Here is a 20407-nt window from a genome sequence, read left to right as displayed (position 1 = left end):
GCGTCCACAGCATGGTACAGTTCAAATTTGTTATGGACAAGGAGAAAGATGGTCTGCAAAAGGTGACTTTGGATTGGAGAAAGGCAGATTTTATTAAAATAAGGCAGGATCTGGCCAAAGTTGACAGGGAACACTTCTTGCACGGAAGTCTACCGCGGAGCAGTGGGGCGGGTGGGGGCGCATTCAAAAAGGAGTTGGGGAAAGTACAGGTCCAACATGTACCCTTTAGGGGAAATGTAGGAGCAATAAGTTCAGGGAATCCTGGATGTCTAGGACAATTCAGCACTGAATAAGGAAGAAGGAAAAGGCTTTTAGCAAGTCCAAAGGGAGCTACTCAGCTGCAGCCCTAGAGGAATACAGGAAATGCAACAGGGAACATAAGAAAGCAATTAGAAGAGCAAAAAGACTTGCGAATAAGATTAAGGTGAATCCTACAATATTTTAAAAATATAATCAGGGGAAGAGTTTAACCAAGGAAAGAGTAAGGCCCATTAGAAACCAAGGGGGTAAAGGGTTAAATGAAGACTTATCCTAGGTCTTTTCACTCAGAAAAAAGAGAGCGTAGGTACAGAATTCAGGAAAACAGACTGTGGGGAACTTGCACAGTTTGACATAGGGAAGCAGGAGGTATTGGAGATTCTGATGATCTTAAAAGTGGACCAATCCAGGCTGCTGTGGAAGGCGAGGCAGGGAATTGCAGGGGCACTGATGCAAATGTTTAATTCCTCTCTGTCCACAGGTAAATTGATGTGGAAATGCTGGCGTTGGACTGGACAATAAGGAGTCTAACAACACCTGGTCTAACAACACTTTTAACCTGGTGTTTGTTAGACTCCTTACCACGAGTAAAGTGCCAGAGGACTGGCAGACAGCAAATGTGGTTCTATTTTTCAAGAAGGGTGCTGGAGAAGAACCAAGAAATTACAGACCAGTGAGTCTCACGTCAGTAGTAGGAAAACTATTAGAGAAAATTCAGAAGTAATTAATGTCCTCTTGGAAAGGCAAGGGTTAATTAGGGAAAGTCAGCATGGTTTTGTCAGAGGGAGGTTATATCTAACAAATTTGATAGGATTTTTGAAAATGAGATTGAGTGTATGGATGAGGGAAGTTCGTATAGTTTATATGGATTTTGCAAAGCTTTTCATAGAAATCATAGAAACCCTACAGTACAGAAAGAGGCCATTCGGCCCATCGAGTCTGCACCGACCACAATCCCACCCAGGCCCTACCCCCATATCCCTACATATTTACCCACTAACCCCTCTAACCTATGCATCTCAGAACACTAAGGGCAATTTTTAGCATGGCCAATCAACCTAACCCGCACATCTTTGGACCGTGGGGGGAAACCGGAGCACCCGGAGGAAACCCACGCAGACACAAGGAGAATGTGCAAACTCCACACAGACAGTGACCCAAGCTGGGACTCGAACCCAGGTCCCTGGAGCTGTGAAGCAGCAGTGCTAACCACTGTGCTACCGTGCCGCCACGTGACCTTTTGACAAGGTCTGACATGGGAGACTAATTGAGAAGGTTGAAGCACATGGAATTCAGGGAAACTTGGTGAGTTGGATCTGAAACTGACTCAGCAATAGGACACAAAGGGTAGTAGTAGAAGGCTTTTTGAGTGACTGGAGGCCAGTGTCCAATGATGTACCACAAGGTTCAGTGCTTGGACCCTTATTGTTTGTTATATATATAAATCATAGAAACCTATGATTTAAATGACATCGAAAATAATGTAGAGGGAATGGTAAGCAAGTTTGCAGATGTGTCCAAGATTGGTAGGATGGTTAATAGTGAAAGAAGGTCATAGGTTGCAGGAAGATATAGATGGGTTGGTCAGATGGACAGAGCAGAAGAAGATGGTACTTCACCCTGATAAGTGCGAGGTGATGCACTTTGAGAGTCTGAGTCCATTATCAAAGATCATACGGCAGAACACTTGGAAAACAGTGGCAGAATCGGACGGAATCAGCATGGATTTACAACAGGGAAATCATGCTTGACTGCACACACTACTCCAGCTGTTGCCTAACCAACATTCTGTACAGCTCCAACATTACCTTCTTTCTCTTATACTCTATGCCAAGACTAATAGAAGCAAGGATGCCAAATGCCTTCTTAACTATCCTATTCACCTGCTCTGCTGTCTTCAGAAATCTGTGAGTTAGTACCTCAGATCCATCTGTTCCTCTGAGCTTCCTAGAGTCTTACCATTCGTTAAATAATCCCTTGTCTTGTTACTTCTTCCAAATCACACCGGAGCATAGAAATCATAGAAATCATAGAAACCCTACAGTGCAGAAGGAGGCCATTCGGCCCATCGAGTCTGTACCGACCACAATCCCACCCAGGCCCTACCCCCACATATTTACCCGCTAATCCCTCTAACCTACACATCCCAGGACTCAAAGGGGCAATTTTTGACCTGGCCAATCAACCTAACCCGCACATCTTTGGACTGTGGGAGGAAACCGGAGCACCCGGAGGAAACCCATGCAGACACGAGGAGAATGTGCAAACTCCACACAGACAGTGACCCGAGCTGGGAATCGAACCCGGGACCCTGGAGCTGTGAAGCAGCAGTGCTAACCACTGTGCTACCGTGCCGCCCATAACCACTGTGCTACCGTGCCGCCCATAACCACTGTGCTACCGTGCCGCCCATCTCTGCATCCTCCTCACAGCTCACCCTCCCACCCACCTTTGTGTCATCTGCAAATTTGGAGTTATTACATTTAATTCTCTCATCTAAATCATTAATATGTATTTGAATAGCTGGGGTCCTGGAACTGATCCTTGTGTGCTCCACTGATCACTGCCTGCCATCCGGGAAATGACCCGTTTATTCCGACTCGTTGTTTCCTGTCTGCCAAAAAGTTTTCTACCCACCTCAATACACTACCCCCAACCCCATGCGCTTTAATTTTACACATTAATCTCTTATGTGGGACTTTGTTGAAAGCCTTCTGAAAGTCCAAATAAACCACATCCACTGGCTCCCCCTCATCAACTCTATTTGTTACATCTTCACACAATTCCAGTAGATTTGTCAAGCATGATTTCCCTTTTATAAATCCATGCTGACCCTGTCCGATCCTGCCGCTGTTTTCCAAGTGTTCTGCCATATAATCTTTGATAATAGACTCTCAGATTTTCTCCACTACCAACGTCAGGTTTACTGGTCTGCAATTCCCTGTCTTCTCTGTACCTCCTTTTTCAAATAGTGGGCTTTGAATAGTGGGCTGCACTCCAATCTGGAAGAACTATTCCAGAGTCTATGGAACCTTGGAAGGTGACCAATGCATTCACTAGGGCCACTTCCTTAAGTACTCTGGGATGTAGGTATCTGGTCCTGGGGATTTATCGGCCAGCAACCTGTCCTGGTCCCCCCATGCCGACACCATAGCTAAGAAAGCCCACCAACGCCTCGACTTTCTCAGAAGACTAAGGAAATATGGCCTGCCAGTTAAGACTCTCACCAACTTTTACAGATGCACCATAGAAAGCATTCTTTCTGGTTGTATCACAGCTTGGTATGGCTCTTGCTCTGCCCAAGACCGCAAGGAAGTACAAAAGGTCGTGCATGTAGCCCAATCCATCATGCACACCAGCCTCCTATCCATTGAGTCTGTCTACACTTCCCGCTGCCTTGGCAAAGCAGCCAGCATAATTAAGGACCCCACGCAACCCAGGCATTCTCTCTTCCACCTTCTTCCATCGGGAAAAAGATACAAAATCTGAGGTCACGTACTAGCCGACTCAAGAACAGCTTCTTCCCTGCTGCTGTCAGACTTTTGAATGGACTTACCTTGCATTAAGTTCATCTTTCTCTACACCCTAGCTATGACTGTAACTCTACATTCTGCACTCTCTCGTTTCCTTCTCTATGAATGTTATGTTTTGTCTGTATAGCTCACAACGAACAATACTTTTCACTGTATGTTAATACCTGTGACAAAAATAAATCAAATCAATTCCCCAACACAATTTCTCTATTAATACAGGTTTCCTTCAGTTCCTCCCTGTCACTGAACCCTGTATTTCCCAACATTTCTGATATGTTATTTGTGTCATCCTTTGTGAAGACAGGATCAAAGTATGTATTTAGTTGGTTAGCATTTCTTTGGTCCCAATTATAATTTCCCTTGTTTCTGACTGTAAGGGACTTACATTTGCCTTCACTGATCTTTTTCTCTCCACCAACTATTGAAACTTTTACAGTTAGTTTTTATGTTCTCTGAAAGCTTACTCTCATACTCAATTTTCCCCTTCTTAATCCTTTGATGAATTCTAAACTGCTCCTAATCTTCAGGTTTGTGTTTTTTTGGCCAATTTGTTTGCCTCTTCCTTGGATCTAATACTATACTACTAATATTATGGGGAGGTGATAGCCTAATGATATTATCGCTAGACTATTAATCCAGGAACTCAACTAATGTTCTGGGGTCCCAGGTTTGAATCCTGCCACAGCAGATGGTGGAATTTGGATTCAATAAACAATATCTGGAATTAAGAATCTCCTGATGACCACAAAGCCATTGTCGATTGTCAGAAAAAAACCCCACCTGGTTCACGAATGCCCTTTAACGAAGAAGATCTGCCATCCTTACCTGGTTTGGCCTACATGTGACGCCAGGGCCACAGCAATGTTGTTGACTCTCAACTGCCCTCCCACGGGAACTAGGGATGGGCATTAAATGCTGGCTCAGCCAGAGACACCCATTTCCCACAGATGAATAAAAAAAACCCTTTAATTTCCCTTGTAAGCCATGGTTTGGCACCTTCCCCTCCCGTTTTACTTTTGTGTCAGACAGGAATAAACAATTGTTGCAGTTCACCAATGCGCTCTTTGAATATTTGCCATTGTCTATCCACTGTCTTGCCTTTCAGTTACATTTCCCAATCCGTCATAGCCAACTCACACCTTATATCATCGTAGTTTCCTTTGTTAAGATTCAGGACCCTCATGTTAGAATCAACCACATCATTTTCCATCTTGATGAAGAATTCTATTATATTATAGTTGTTGATCCTGAAGGAGAGGTGTTCACCAAGGAGAGGGGCCATGTTTTTGAGGATGAGAGTGTGATACAGGCTGATAGGCTGGAGGAGGTAGATGTTCTGAGGGAAGATGTATTAGCATTTTGAAAAACCTGAGGGTCGATAAGTCCCCTGGGCCAGATGGGATATATCGTAGGATTCCTTGGGAGGCAAGGGATGAAATTGCAGAGCCTTTGGCTTTGATCTTTGGGTCCTCACTGTCCACGGGGATAGTGCCAGAGGACTGGAGAGTGGCGAATGCTGTTCCTCTGTTCAAGAAAGGAAATAGGAATGACCCTGGTAATTATAGGCCGGTTAGTCTTACTTCGGTGGTCGGTAAGTTAATGGATAAGGTCCTGAGGGATAGGATTTATGACCATTTAGAAAGATGCAGCTTAATCCGGGATAGTCATCACGGATTTGTGAAGGGTAAGTCTTGCTTCACAAATTTGATTGAATTCTTTGAGGAGGTAACTAAGTGTGTAGATGAAGGTAGAGCAGTTGATGTTGTATACATGGATTTTAGTAAGGCGTTTGATAAGGTTCCCCATGGTCAGCTCATGAAGAAAGTAAGGAAGTGTGGGATAGAGGGAAATTTGGCCGATTGGATAAGTAACTGGCTATCTCATAGAAAGAAGTCTAACAACACCAGGTTAAAGCCCAACAGGTCTATTTGGTAGCAAATGTGGCTTTTGCTACCAAATAAACCTGTTGGACTTTAACCTGGTGTTGTTAAACTTCTTACTGTGTTTACCCCAATCCAATGCCGGCATCTCCACATCATATCTCATAGAAGACAGAGGGTGGTGGTGGATGGAAAATTTTCAGACTGGAGACCAGTTACCAGCAGTGTACCACAGGGATCAGTGCTGGGTCCTCTGCTATTTGTGATTTTTATCAATGACTTGGAGGAGGGAGCTGAAGGGTGGGTCAGTAAATTTGCTGATGACACCAAGATTGGTGGAGTAGTGGATGAGGTGGAGGGCTGTTGTAGGCTCCAAAGAGACATTGATAGGATGCAGAGCTGGGACGGAAAATGGCAGATGGAGTTTAACCCTGATAAGTGCGAGGTGATTCATTTTGGTAGGACAAATTTGAATGCAGATTACAGGGTCAATGGCAGGGTTCTGAGGAATGTGGAGGAACAGAGATCTTGGAGTTCATATCCACAGATCTCTGAAGGTTGCCACTCAAGTGGATAGAGCCGTGAAGAAGGCCTATAGTGTGTTAAGTGTTTATTAACAGGGGGTTTGAGTTCAAGAGCCGTGGGGTTAGGCTGTACAGGACCTTGGTGAGACCACATTTGGAATATTGTGTGCAGTTCTGGTCACCTCACTATAAGAAGGATGTGGAAGCATTGGAAAGAGTGCAAAGGAGATTTACCAGGATGCTGCCTGGTTTGGAGGGTAGGTCTTATGAGGAAAGGTTGAGGGAGCTAGGGCTTTTCTCTTTCGAGCGAAGGAGGATGAGAGGCGACTTGATAGAGGTTTATAAGATGATGAGGGGGCTAGATAGAGTGGACGTTCAGAGACTATTTCCTCGGGTGGATATAGCTGTTACTAGGGGGCATAACTATAGGGTTCATGGTGGGAGATATAGGATGGATGTCCGAGGTAGGTTCTTTACTCAGAGAGTGGTTGGGGTGTGGAATGGACTGCCTGCTGTGATAGTGGAGTCCTTCACTTTAGGAACTTTCAAGCGGTTATTGGATAGGCACATGGAGCACACCAGGATGATAGGGAGTGGGATAGCTTGATCTTGGTTTTGGACAAAGCTCGGTACTGTGCTGTACTGTTCTATGTTCTATGAGTCTTGCGCAACTAGTTTGCTAATTAGTCCTTTCTCATTAGACAATACCCAGTCTAGGATGACCTGTTCTCTCGTTGGTTCCCCGATGTATTGGTCCAGAAAACCATCCCGTATACACTCCAGGAATTCCTCCTCTACGGTATTGTGCCTAATTTGATTTATCCAATCTGTATGCAGATTACGGTCTCCCATAATTACTGATGTTTCTTTGCTGCATGCTTCTCTAATTTCCTGTTTAATGTCATTCCCAACATCACCACGACAGTTTGAGGGTCTATGTGCCTCCTAGTGTTTCTCAGCTTCCCCTTAATGTTTCTCAATTCCACATTTTATTAATTATGGAACTTAAATTCCACCAGCTGCCGTGGTGGGAACTGGACCTCATAGGCTTGGGCATCTGAAATACTCGTCCAATCACATGAGCAAAAAAGCCAATGTTTCCTCTAACTGCAATCCACCTCATGTCTTCCTTAAAATCCACTTTGCTTTTCTACTCAATTTAATAGATTCACAGACATTTGCAGCACAGGAGGCTATTTGGCCCATCATTTCCATGCTGGTCAACAAAGATCTGACTACACTATCCCATTTTCCAGTGTTTGGCCCATTGTCCTGGAGTTTATGACAGCGCAAGTAAATCTCTAAATACTTCTTAAATGTTTCAAGTGTTTCTGGTTCAACCACTCTTTCAGGCAGTGCGTTCCAGACTTCCACCATCCTCTGGGTGAAAAGGTTTTTCCTTAGCTCCCTTCTTAGTCTTCCAGCTCTTATCTTAAATTTCTGCCCTCTGGTTATTGACGCCTATACTGATGGAAAAGGTGACTTCCTATCCACCCTATCTATTCCCATCATAACTTCATCAGGTCCGCAGGGCGGCACAGTAGCACAGTGGTTAGCACTGCTGCTTCACAGTGCCAGAGAACTGGGTTCGATTCCTGGCTTGGGTCATTGTCTGTGTGGAGTTTGCACATTCTCCTCGTGTCTGCGTGGGTTTCCTCTGGGTGTTCCGGTTTCCTCCCACAGTCCAAAGATATGCGAGTTAGGTTGATTGGCCATGCTAAAATTGCCCCTTAGTGTCCTGAGATGCATAGGTTAGAGGGATTAGTGGGTAAAATATGTAGGAATATGGGGGTAGGGCGTGTGTGGGATTGTGGTCGGTGCAGACTCGATGGGCCAAATGGCCTCTTTCTGCACTGTAGGGTTTCTATGAATATTTCTATGAATAAGGTCCCCTCTCAACTTCTGCTGCTCCAAGGAAAACAGTCCCAGCCCATCTAATCTTTCCTCATAGCTCAGACTCTACAGCCCAGGCACCATCCTGGTAAATCTCCTCTGCTCTCTCTCCAGTGCAATCACATCCCATAATGTGGTGGCCAGAACTGCATGCAGTACTCTGGTTGTGGTCTAATTAGCGTTTTATCTACCCTGCAGATTGGAGGGTAGCTAACATCACTCCAATATTCAAAAAGGAAGGTGGAGAGAAAATGGGGAATTATAGACCAGTGAGCTTAATATCGGTAATGGGGAAAAATTTTATCAAGATGGAGGGTGAAGTAGTTAATTCAGAGACGAGGGTGCTGAATCTTAATAAAGCAAACTATGAAGATATGAGGCATGAGTTGACCTTGATAGACTGGGGAGAGTTACTTAAAAGGATGACAGTGGATAGGCAATGGCAAACATTCAAGGAACGCATGGGGGAAGTGCAGCAACTGTTTATTCCTGTCTGGTACCAAAGCAAAATGGGTAAGAGGGCCAATCCATGGCTTACAAAGGAAATTAAAGGGAGTATCTGACCTAAGGAAGAAGCATATAGATTGGCCAAGAAAAATAATAGGTCTGAGGATTGGGAGCAGTTTAGAATTCAGCAAAGAAGGACCAAGGGATTGATTAAGAAGGGGAAAATACAGTATGAAAGTAAGCTTGCAGGAAACATAAAGACTGACACTAAGGGCCCAATTTTACCATTAAGTTGCGCCCATTTGTGGGATCGAAAACTTGGTCAAGTCGGGTGTGAGGTGAGTAGCGCGATCCACGCCTGCCTCCATGCCGGTTCCCCTTTACCAAGGCCCGAAAATGGCTGCGATCGGCATCGCACCCGAAAAAGGCGTGACGGCCATTTAAATGCATTTGCATGCATTTAAATTGACTTAATGGGCTGCACGCCCAACCTTACCGGCACTTCCCCCTTTACCACCGCGTTCGCCCATCCAGATTCGGTGCGAAACAGACACGCTCCACAGAAGTACGATTTGGGCGCTCCAGCTAGTGAGGAGGTAGGTGCCGAGTGTCCGGTGGCTCTCTGCTTGAGATTGCTTGGGGGTGGGGAGGTTGGAGGGTGGGTCCAACGGCTCTCTGCTTGAGATCAGTGATGGGGGGAGGGTGGTCCGCTGCCATGCTGCCTGAGATCAGTGAGGGGGAAAGGGGTGTTTGCAGCCACTCTGCCTGAGATCAGTGAGGGGGAAGGGGGGATCCACTGCCTGAGATCAGTGGGGAAGAAGGGGGGGTCCGCGGCCATTCTGCCCGAGATCAGTCAGGGGAAGGAGGGGAGGGGGCCATGATCGGTCTGGGTGGCGGGGATAAGGGGGTCAGTAATGTTGTGGGTGTGGGGCAATGTCTGTGGGGGCCAGAGGGAGGCATTATCCGGCCCAGGGGAGATGCATTCTATCCTTTATTTTCCTGCGCATGCGTAGTTGGAGGTGCCGATCGGAGCTGCAGGGTTTCAGGTGCGTTAAGCCCCGCCCACAGGCTTCCACAGCACGATTCGGAATCCCTGATATTTTTTCAGGCAGAGTGTGTATGGGGACGCCTGAGAACGGGTCTAAAAGTTGGATCTGAAACACTCCCAGTTCCTAGTCCGCCGAGCAATTAGAATCAAAATGAAGGGAAAGAAGTTGGTGAAGACAAATGTAGGTTCCTTACAGACAGAAACGAGGGAATGTATAATAGGGGACAAAGAAATGGCCGAGCAACTAATACATAATTTGGTTCTGTCTTCACAAAAGACACAAATCAGATACCAGAAATGTTGGAGAATACAAGATTTAGTGAGAGTGAAGAACTGAGGGAGTGTGGTGAACCATTGTTGGTTACCACCAGGAGTGCTGAGCCAGGGTCTGGCCAGTACTATGAGTCTGTAGATATGTTACTGTTAGGGTTAGGGTTGGGCTGTTCTACCTGTTAATATAGTCCTATGGTACACCCCAGTTGGCTCCGCCTCCTGGGAGAGGTATAAAGGTCACTCTCTGCCTGGTGACCCTTTAGTCTGGGATTGTATATTGTATATAGTAGCTCCGTTATTGTTGGCAATAAAAGCCTTTATTTCCCGGGTACATCCTGCCTCCCGTGTGATTTATCGCGCATCAATTTTATTGCCAACAAGTAAAATTTTTTTTTTGCAAAAAAAAAACAACAAAAGAAAACCATGGAGCAAATGCTGAAACCCGAACGGCTTACGTTGGACCCACGTGCGGCGGGAGCATCGAACACTTTCGACCACTGGTTGAAGTGTTTCCAAGATTACCTCGACGCCTCCACAGCGGTCAATGACGATGCCGACAGACTCCGGGTCCTCCACGCGAGGGTAAGCGACGCTGTATACCGAGCGATCTGTGAGGCCCCAGACTACAAAGGGGCCCTCGAGCTTCTCAAAAAACGATACAACAAACCGCCGAATGAGATCCATGCTCGACACCTTCTAGCCACTCGACGGCGGCAGCCCGGCAAAACGACGGAACAGTACGTGTGTGAACTTCAGCAGCTAGCCAGAGCCTGCAACTGCAAGTCAGTGTCGGCAGCCCAGTACATGAGCGACTTAGTTCGAGATGCGTTCGTGGCGGGAATCGGCTCGTCGTACATTCGCCTTCGGCTGCTGGAGCAAGGTAACCTCGATCTCACTAAAACCATAGAGTTAGCTGACGCTCTAGAAACGGCCTCCAAAAGTCTGGAGATGTACCCCGACGACCGCGTGGGGACATTGTGGCAGGTGCAGCCGCAGACTCCACTTTATCCAGCGGGATCGAAAAACTGCGCGATTGCGTTTCCAGCCTCGGATCTGACGACAGCAGCAGCTCCAGGTGGCCCGCGGTGTTACTTCTGTGGGGGGGTGAAACACCCTCGGCAGCGATGTCCAGCTAAAGCGGTATTGTGCTCCGCCTGTGGCAAGAAGGGACATTATTCCAAAGTATGCCGGACCAAACCTCCCTCCAAACACAGCAGTGCGGCGTGTGACTCCCCGGAGCCGGCCTCCTTGTCTTCTGCGTCTTCGAGGTCTTCCACCACGTGCGATTCCAGGACGTCGCCATTCCTAACGACGGAGTCGCAAGACACGCACGACCTGCAGGGGCCGCAGGTTTTGGCGCCATATGGGGGCAGCCATTTTGGTCGGCACCGACCGCGAATGACCAGCAGGGGCCATCATCAACCATCTCAGCTGCCTGCAGTTGCACCCTCGAACCAACGGTGGCGTTAATCATCCTGGACCAGGCCAAGCCTCACAGACTCGACAAGTCCATGATGGACATACAGGTAAACGGACGCCAGATTTATTGTTTGTTTGACAGCGGGAGCATGGAGAGCTTCATTCACCCCGACACCGTGAAGCGGTGTGGTCTCCAAATTCGGACTGTCAAGCAGATAATTTTGATGGCGTCAAGGTCCCGGTCTGTCACCATGCTAGGGAGCTGCGTGGTCAACCTGATGGTGCAGGGCACGGTTTACGAGAACTTCAGGCTCCTTGTGTTACCGCACCTTTGTGCGCCGATACTCCTAGGACTAGATTTTATGGTCCACCTGAAGAGTGTAACCCTGCAGTACGATGGGCCACTCCCTCCGCTTTCAGTGGGAGATCCGCAGCCTCTAAATTGCCCAACGCGCTCCACATGTAGTCTCTCGACGCTCAGGATTACCACACCCTCCCTATTCCAGAATCTCGTGCCAGGCTGCAAGCCCATCGCAAAAAAGAGCAGGCGTTACAGCGCTGAGGATCGGATCTTCATTCGATCTGAAGTTCAGCGGCTCCTCAAGGAAGGGATCATCCAACCTAGCGCTAGTCCTTGGAGAGCGCAAGTCGTGGTGGTTAAGAATGGGAACAAACCCCGGATGGTCATAGACTATAGTCAGACCATTAACAGATACACGCAGCTGGATGCGTATCCCCTCCCACGCATATCTGACATGGTCAATCAGATTGCGCAGTACCGGGTGTTCTCCACCATCGACTTAAATTCTGCTTTCCACCAGCTCCCCATTCGCCCAGAGGACCGACAATACACGGCCTTTGAGGCGGATGGTCGCCTGTACCATTTTTTGAGAGTTCCCTTTGGTGTCACGAATGGGGTCTCGGTCTTCCAGCGTGCTATGGACCGAATGGTGGACCAGAACGGGCTGCGGGCTACCTTCCCGTACCTGGATAACGTCACCATCTGCGGCCATGACCAGCAGGACCACGATGCCACCCTTCTTAGATTCTTATGCACTGCATCTCGCCTGAATCTGACCTACAACAGGGAGAAGTGTGTATTTCGCACGCGCCGCCTAGCTATCCTCGGATACGTGGTGGAAAACGGGGTCCTTGGTCCTGATCCAGATCGTATGCGTCCCCTCCTCGAACTCCCCCTGCCCACTAGCATCAAAGCACTGAGAAGATGTTTCGGCTTCTTCTCATATTATGCACAGTGGGTTCCCAATTACGCGGACAAAGCCCGTCCGCTCATCAAGTCTACCTCCTTTCCCCTAACAACAGAGGCTCGCTTAGCCTTTGCAGGAATAAAAGCCGACATCACGAAAGCCACGATGCATGCTATTGATGAGTCCATCCCCTTCCAGGTGGAGAGTGATGCATCTGATTTCGCCCTGGCCGCCACACTTAACCAGGCGGGCAGGCCCATCGCCTTTTTCTCTCGCACCCTCCAAGGCCCTGAAATTCGGCATTCGGTGGTGGAAAAGGAGGCCCAGGCCATTGTGGAGGCCGTTCGGCATTGGCGCCATTACTTGGCGGGAAAACGGTTCACTCTGCTCACGGACCAGCGGTCCGTGGCGTTCATGTTCAACAACACGTTACGGGGTAAGATCAAGAATGATAAAATCTTGAGGTGGAGAATCGAACTCTCCACCTACAATTATGATATCATGTACCGTCCAGGGAAGCTCAACGAGCCCTCGGACGCCCTGTCGCGTGGAACATGCGCTAGTTTGCAGGAGAATCGATTACAGGCTCTCCACAATGACCTCTGCCATCCGGGGGTCACTCGGCTCTTCCACTTCATAAAGGCCCGGAATCTACCCTACTCGGTGGAGGATGTCAGGTCCATAACCAGAAGCTGCCAGGTATGCGCGGAATGCAAACCGCACTTTTACTGACCTGACAGGGCACACCTCATTAAGGCCACTCGTCCTTTCGAAAGACTGAGTGTGGACTTCAAGGGCCCCCTTCCCTCGACAGATCGGAACGTGTACTTCCTCAATGTGATTGATGAGTACTCACGATTCCCTTTTGTCATTCCCTGTTCTGATATGACCGCTGCCACGGTTATCAAGGCATTACGGGATCTTTTCACCCTGTTCGGTTACCCCTGTTATATCCACAGCGATAGGGGCTCGTCGTTCATGAGCGACGACTTGAGGCAATACCTGCTCTCATATGGGATTGCCTCTAGTAGGACCACGAGCTACAACCCAAGGGGTAACGGACAGGTTGATTGAGAGAATGCTACAGTCTGGAAGGCTGTCTTACTGGCGTTGAGGTCTAAAGGTCTTCCAGTCTCCCGTTGGCAAGAGGTACTCCCTGATGCGCTCCACTCCATACGCTCACTCCTGTGTACGGCAACCAACGCTACTCCTCATGAGAGAATGTTTTCATTCCCTAGGAAGTCTTCCTCTGGGACCTCATTACCGTCTTGGCTGACATACTCAGGACCTGTCCACCTGCGGCGGCATGTTAGGACCTGCAAGTCCGACCCTTTGGTTGAACAGGTCCATTCCTCCACGCCAACCCTCAGTATGCCTATGTGGCATATCCTGACGGGCGAGAGGACACGGTTTCGATTCGAGATCTGGCGCCAGCAGGGGGCTTGGAAACCCCTGTCGCTCCCACACCCCCAGTTAGGGACCCCCCGACCATTATCTCCCCTCCTGACACGGCGCGGGCAGTATCGGGACCACCACTTAACCCTCTTACTCCCGTGTACAGCTTGCCTGAGTCCAGGAGATTGTCGCCACTTCGAGGCGTGCCCGAGTCCAGCGGATTGTCACCACCTCGTGGTCTACTGGCCCGTGAGGAACTGGAGGAGTCACTGGACACCGCCTTGGAGAGAAGGTCACCGCGATTGCCTGAACCGGCGTCATCGCCGGTGTTGAGGAGGTCACAGCGACGGTGCGGTCCCCCAAACCATTTGAACTTATAGACAGATGAACAGTTGTTCTGTGTTTTGTACCCCGCCGGCCTTTGTTTTCAAAGGAGGGGTGAATGTGGTGAACCATTGTTGGTTACCACCAGGAGTGCTGAGCCAGGGTCTGGCCAGTACTATGAGTCTGTAGATATGTTACTGTTGGGGTTAGGGTTGGGCTGTTCTAACTGTTAATATAGTCCTATGGTACACCCCAGTTGGCTCCGCCTCCTGGGAGAGGTATAAAGGTCACTGCTCTGCCTGGTGACCCTTTAGTCTGGGATTGTATATTGTATATAGTAGCTCCGTTATTGTTGGCAATAAAAGTCTTTATTTCCCGGGTACATCCTGCCTCCCGTGTGATTTATCACGCATCAGGGAGATCAGTATTAGTAGAGAAATGGTGCTGGGAAAATTGATGACATTGAGGGTGGATAAGTCCCCAGGGCCTGAGAATCTACATCCAAGAGTACTAAGGAAGTGGCTCTGGAATGCTATAGACTCTGGAACAGTCTCTGCAGATTGGAGGGTAGCGAATGTCACTCCAATATTCGAAAAGGGAGGTAGAGAGAAAACAGGGAATTATAGACCAGTAAGCTTAACATCAGTAATGGGGAAAATTCTCAAATCCATTACCAAGGACTTTATCGCAGAGCATTTAGAAAGCAGTGGCAGGATCAGACAGAGTCAGCATAGATTTATGAAGGAGAAATCATGTTTGACAAATCTGTTGGAATTCATTGAAGATGTAACCAGTAAAGTTGACAGGGGGGAGCCAGTCGATGTGGTACATTTGGACTTTCAGAAGGCGTTTGACAAAGTCCCGCATAAGAGATTATCGTGCAAGATTAAAGCGCATGGGATTGGGGGAAGTGTATTGAGTTGAATGGAAAACTGGTTGGCAGAGAGGAAACAAAGAGTAGGAATTAATGGGTGCTTTTCAAATTGGCAGGCAGTAACTAGTGGGGTGCCACAGGGATAGGTGCTGTGACCTCAGCTATTTATAATATATATTAATGTTTTGGATGAGGGAACAAAATGTCACATCTCAAAATTTGCAGGTGATACCAAGTTGGGTGGGAGGGTGAACTGTGACGAGGATGCAGAGATCCTTCAGAATGATCTGGACAAATTGGGTGAGTGGGCAAATCAATGGCAGATACATTCTGGAAAAATGTGAGGTTATTCAGTTTCGAAGCATAACAAGAAGGCAGATTACTACCTGAATGGCTGTAAATTGGGAGAGGGGATTGTGCAGCGGGACCTGGGTGTCCTTGTGCTCCAGTCAATGAAGGTAAGCATGCAGGTGGAGCAGGTGGTAAAGAAGTCAAATGGAGGTTTTGAGTACAGGAGCAGGGATGTGTTGTTGCAATTATACAGGGCTTTGGTGAGGCCACACCTAGAATATTGTGTACAGTTCTGGTCTCCTTTTCTGAGGAAGGATGTTCTTGCTCTGGAGGGAGTGCAGCGAAGGTTTACCAGGCTGATTCTGGGGATGGCAGGACTGATGTATGAGGAGAGATTAACTAGGTTCGGATTGTTTTCACTTGAGTTCAGACAAATGGACCTCATAGAGACTTATAAAATTCGAACAGTTCTAGACAAGGTAGATGCAGGGAGGATATTCCCAATGATGGGGGAGTCCAGAACCAGGGGTCACAGTCTGAGGATTCAGGGTTGTGGCCAAACGGGCCATCTAAAATGGCGATTTGCAAAGCACTCTGGGACAATTGGGCAAGAACTAAAACAACAGCCTGCAGTTTAAAGACAGAGACAAACAGGCTGCAACCCTGACGAGCGAATAAACAGGATATGTTTCATCTCCAGGATGAAAGAGACTTTCTGGTCACACTGGGTTGTTTACCAGACATAAGGGCACTGTGACCCCTTATTTAGGAGGGAGGTATGTGACCCATGTGCCTCCAGCACCTGCAGACATGGCCGTTGGGGACACACCCAGAGATCGGTGTGGCAGCACCTGATTGGACTCTTATCAATCAGGGTGATCAAGTCCTGATCGATTGATTGGCAATGGCCAAAAGGGTGTGAAACCCAACGGGGTATAAAAGATGCTGTGCAACCAGGAATCTCTCTCTCTCTCTCTTTCTTTCGCTCTCTCTTTCATAGAATCCTACAGTGCAGAAAGAGGACATTCGGCCCATCGAGTCTGCACCAACCACAATCCCACCCAAGCCCTATCCACATATCCCTACATATTTTACCACTAACCCCTCTAACCTATGCATCCCGGGACACTAAGGGGCAATTTAGAATGGCCAATCAACCTAGCCCGCACATCTTTGGACTGTGGGAGGAAACCGGAGCACCCGGAGGAAACCCACGCAGACACAGGGAGAATGTGCAAGCTCCACACAGACAGCGACCCGAGCCGGGAATCGAACCCAGGTCCCTGGAGCTGTGAAGCAGCAGTGCTAACCACTGTGCTACCGTGCCGCCCCAACCACTGTGCTACCGTGCGACCCCAACCACTATGCTACCGTGCCGACCACTTTCTTTTGCTCTCTCTCTCTCTTTCTTTCGCTCTCTCTCTCTGACCCCACGAACGAGCTACAACAACAGTGAACATCACCAGCGACGACCAGCACGAGGAGAGCCACCACACCCGAGAAGGAAGGAAGACCAGAGCCAGAGTGCCAGACCGGACCAAAGGACCAGACTCCGGAGAGGACGACTGAGACAAATGCACAGTTAAAGACCAATATCTGCTTGGGTACTTGCCAGTCTCACAAAGTTAAGTCAAGGTCTTATATTGGACTTGAACTTTAGTATTTTCCTGTAAGATAACTTATCGTTGGTTGGGTGGGTGATTATTGATTGTGTGGGTTTAAATAAATATTGGTTGTACTAATAAGACGTCTACTCGTAGTTATTTGTCCACCGTATAAGGGTTAAAACAGACTATGCGGCAGATAAGAGGCAACAGGGTAGACCATTGAGGACAGAGGTGAGGAGACATTCTTTCACCAAGGGGTGGTGAGCCTGTGGAATTCATTACCACAGGAAGTAGTTGATGCCAAAACATTGAATGTATTCAAGAGTCAGCTGGATATAGCACTTGGGGCGAATGGGATCAAAGGTTATGGGGAAAAAGCAGGATCAGGCTATTGAGTTGGATGATCAGTCATGATCGTAATGAATGGTGGAGCAGGCTCGAAGGGCCAGATGGCCTCCTCCTGCTCCTATCTTCTATGTTTTTATGTTATACAGTTCCAGCATGACCTCCCTGCTCTTGTATTCTGTGCCTTGGCTAATAATGGCAAATATCCCAAATATCCTCTTAACCACCTTATCAACCTGCCCTGCCACCTTCAGGGACCTGGGGATATGCACTCCAAAGTCCCTCTGATCTTCAGCACTTTCCAGGGTCCTACCATTCATTGTGTGATCCTTTGCCCTGTTAGCCCTCCCCAAGTTCATTACCTTACACTTTTCTGGGTTGAATTCCAATTGCCACTGCGCTGCCCATCTGACCAGCCCATATCCTCCTTCAGCCTACAGCTATCCCCCTCACTATTTACCACTCCTACAATTTCCATGTTATCTGCAAACTTCTTGATCATTCTCCCAATTTCCATAGCATAAAGGATAGAATTTGTCTTTTTATGACCTATCCTGCATGTTTTTCACCCTTAAAATACATATTTGCAGCCTTACATCTCATTTTCTTCCATTCCCCATCCACTGCTGTAATTCCTATTATTCTGTTGTAACTTCTGGACCCATCTTTTATTTCTTTGTCACCTCTTTTCTTTTGTCTGATTTGCCCTCCCCTACACCTTATCATGTGGAGATGCTAGCGTTAGGCTGGGGTGGGCACAGTAAGAAGTCTCACAACACCAGGTTAAAGTCCAACAGGTTTATAAAGTAAAGTTTATTAGTCACAAGTAGGCTTACATTCACACTGCAATGAAGTTACTGTGAAAATCTCCTAGTCGCCACACTCTGGCACCTGTTCAGGTTCCTGAGGGAGAATTTAGCACGGCCAATTCACTCAACCAGCATGTCTTTTCGACTGTGGGAGGAAACCGGAGCACCCGGAGAAAACCCACGCAGACACAGATGTGGACGGAGAAAGAACAGCTACAACAATGATTTAACAACAATAATGGAATGACGGAGAATGAGGGGAGACCTAATAGAGGTCTAATAGAGGTGTACAAAATTATGAAGGGTATAGATAGGGTAAACAGTGGGAAGCTTTTTACCAGGTCGGAGGTGACGATCACGCGGGGTCACGGGCTCAAGGTGAGAGGGGCAAGTTATAATTCAGATACCAGAGGGACGTTTTTTTACACAGAGAGTGGTGGGGGTCTGGAATGCACTGCCAAGTAGGGTGGTGGAGGCAGACACGCTGGCATCGTTTAAGACTTACCTGGATAGTCACATAGGGCGGCACGGTAGCACAGTGGTTAGCACTGCTGCTTCACAGCTCCAGGGATCTGGGTTCGATTCCCAGCTTGGGCCACTGTCTGTGTGGAGTTTGCACATTGTCCTCGTGTCTGCGTGGGTTTCCTCCGGGTGCTCCAGTTTCCTCCCACAGTCCAAAGATGTGCGGGTTAGGTTGATTGGCCATGCTAAAATTGCCCCTTAGTGTCCTGAGATGCATAGGTTAAAGTGATTAGTGGGTAAAATATGTAGGGATATGAGGGTAGGGTCTGGGTGGGATTGTGGTCGGTGCAGACTCGATGGGCCGAATGGCCACTTTCTGTGCTGTAGGGTTTCTATGATTTCTATGAGCAGTCTGAGAATGGAGGGATACAAACGAATGGTCCAGTTGGACCAATGAGCGGCACAGGCTTGGAGGGCCGAAGGGCCTGTTTCCTGTGCTGTATTGTTCTTTGTTAAAATGGCTATACTAGCTGAGTGTGAAGCATGCTGAGAATTTTGGTCAACTCATAGGTCGTAAAGAGGCTCTGGTCTGGGAGCTGTGATCTGAAGCTTCCTGTGTTAGTCAGATCAGGGAAGTTGTTTACATTTACCGAGACACCATGGTTCCGATTTTTATGGCTGCTATGTATGGGACATGTAAAATGAACTAAGCATCATGGCATCATTCAAAATTTCACTGGATGTTCAAAACATGTTTCTGGTGACACAGTTGGCTGGATGACAGAGAATTCTCCGGAAGCAAGTGGAGAATTGCGGATAAAAGACATGTGAGTTCTTTGTTTGGCAGCAATACTCAAAGAAAACAATCATCGCAAGAAGAATTGTACCCTAAAGGATACTTCAGAGACAAGAAGATAGATTCTACATCGAGGATATTTCTTGGCCAAGGTTTTCCTAAACTCGGTAGTATCTATTTTCAGTTAAATAGTTAAAGTTGATGTTCAGTTAAAATTAAAGTGCAGTTTAAGAGTTAAAGCTCAGTTGAGAGTTAGTGTGTTGCAACTGTTTATGTTTGAGTTGGTACGAGAAGTGATAAATAAAGAAATAATTGAATCACTGTCCTTGCTTGTCTCATTAAAACTGGAATGCTTGGAAGGTGTTTAAATTAAAGCTGTATAACACAGGGAGAACACACAAACTCCACAAAGACAGTGACCCAAGCCGGGAATAGAACCCGGGTCCCTGGCGTTGCGAGGCAGCAGTGCCAACCACTGTGCCACCCCCTGGTTTATTTGCAATCATGAGCTTTTGGAGTGCTGCTCCTTCATCAGATGAGTGGTGGTAGGTTCATAAATACGGCATACATAGGCATGGACACATTTGCAAGATAATTACAGATTGGAATGTGAAGATTGGTTGGAATGCGAGTCTTTACAGGTAATCAAATCTTTACAGGTATGAACAATGTGAGTGGAGAGAGGGTTAATCACAGGTTAAAGAGGTGTGGATTGTCTCAAGCTGTCCTGGCATGAGACAATTCACACCTCTTTAACCTGTGATTATCCCTCTCTCCACTCACACTGTTCATACCTGTAAAGATTTGATTACCTGTAAAGACTCACATTCCAACCATTCTTCACATTCCAATCTGTAATTATCTTGCAATTGTGTCTTTGCCTATATATGCCGTGTTTGTGAACCTATCTCCACTCATCTAATGAAGGAGCAGCGCTCCGAAATCTCATGATTCAAAATAAACCTGTTGGATTTTAGCCTATGTTGTGAGACTTCTTACTCTGTACACCCTATCTGAGATC

At 47.5% G+C, this 20407-nt stretch overlaps 1 protein-coding gene across 1 annotated transcript in view; it reads right to left on the bottom strand.

Annotated features, from left to right (window-relative positions):
- Window positions 1–20407, bottom strand: part of LOC144509694 (ephrin type-B receptor 2) — a 1012102-nt gene that overhangs the window by 136862 nt on the left and 854833 nt on the right. The window lies entirely within an intron of this gene.

Source organism: Mustelus asterias, chromosome 22, assembly GCF_964213995.1.
Source record: "Mustelus asterias chromosome 22, sMusAst1.hap1.1, whole genome shotgun sequence".
In the NCBI taxonomy this organism is placed as follows: domain Eukaryota; kingdom Metazoa; phylum Chordata; class Chondrichthyes; order Carcharhiniformes; family Triakidae; genus Mustelus; species Mustelus asterias.
This window is presented reverse-complemented; position numbering and strand designations above follow the sequence as displayed.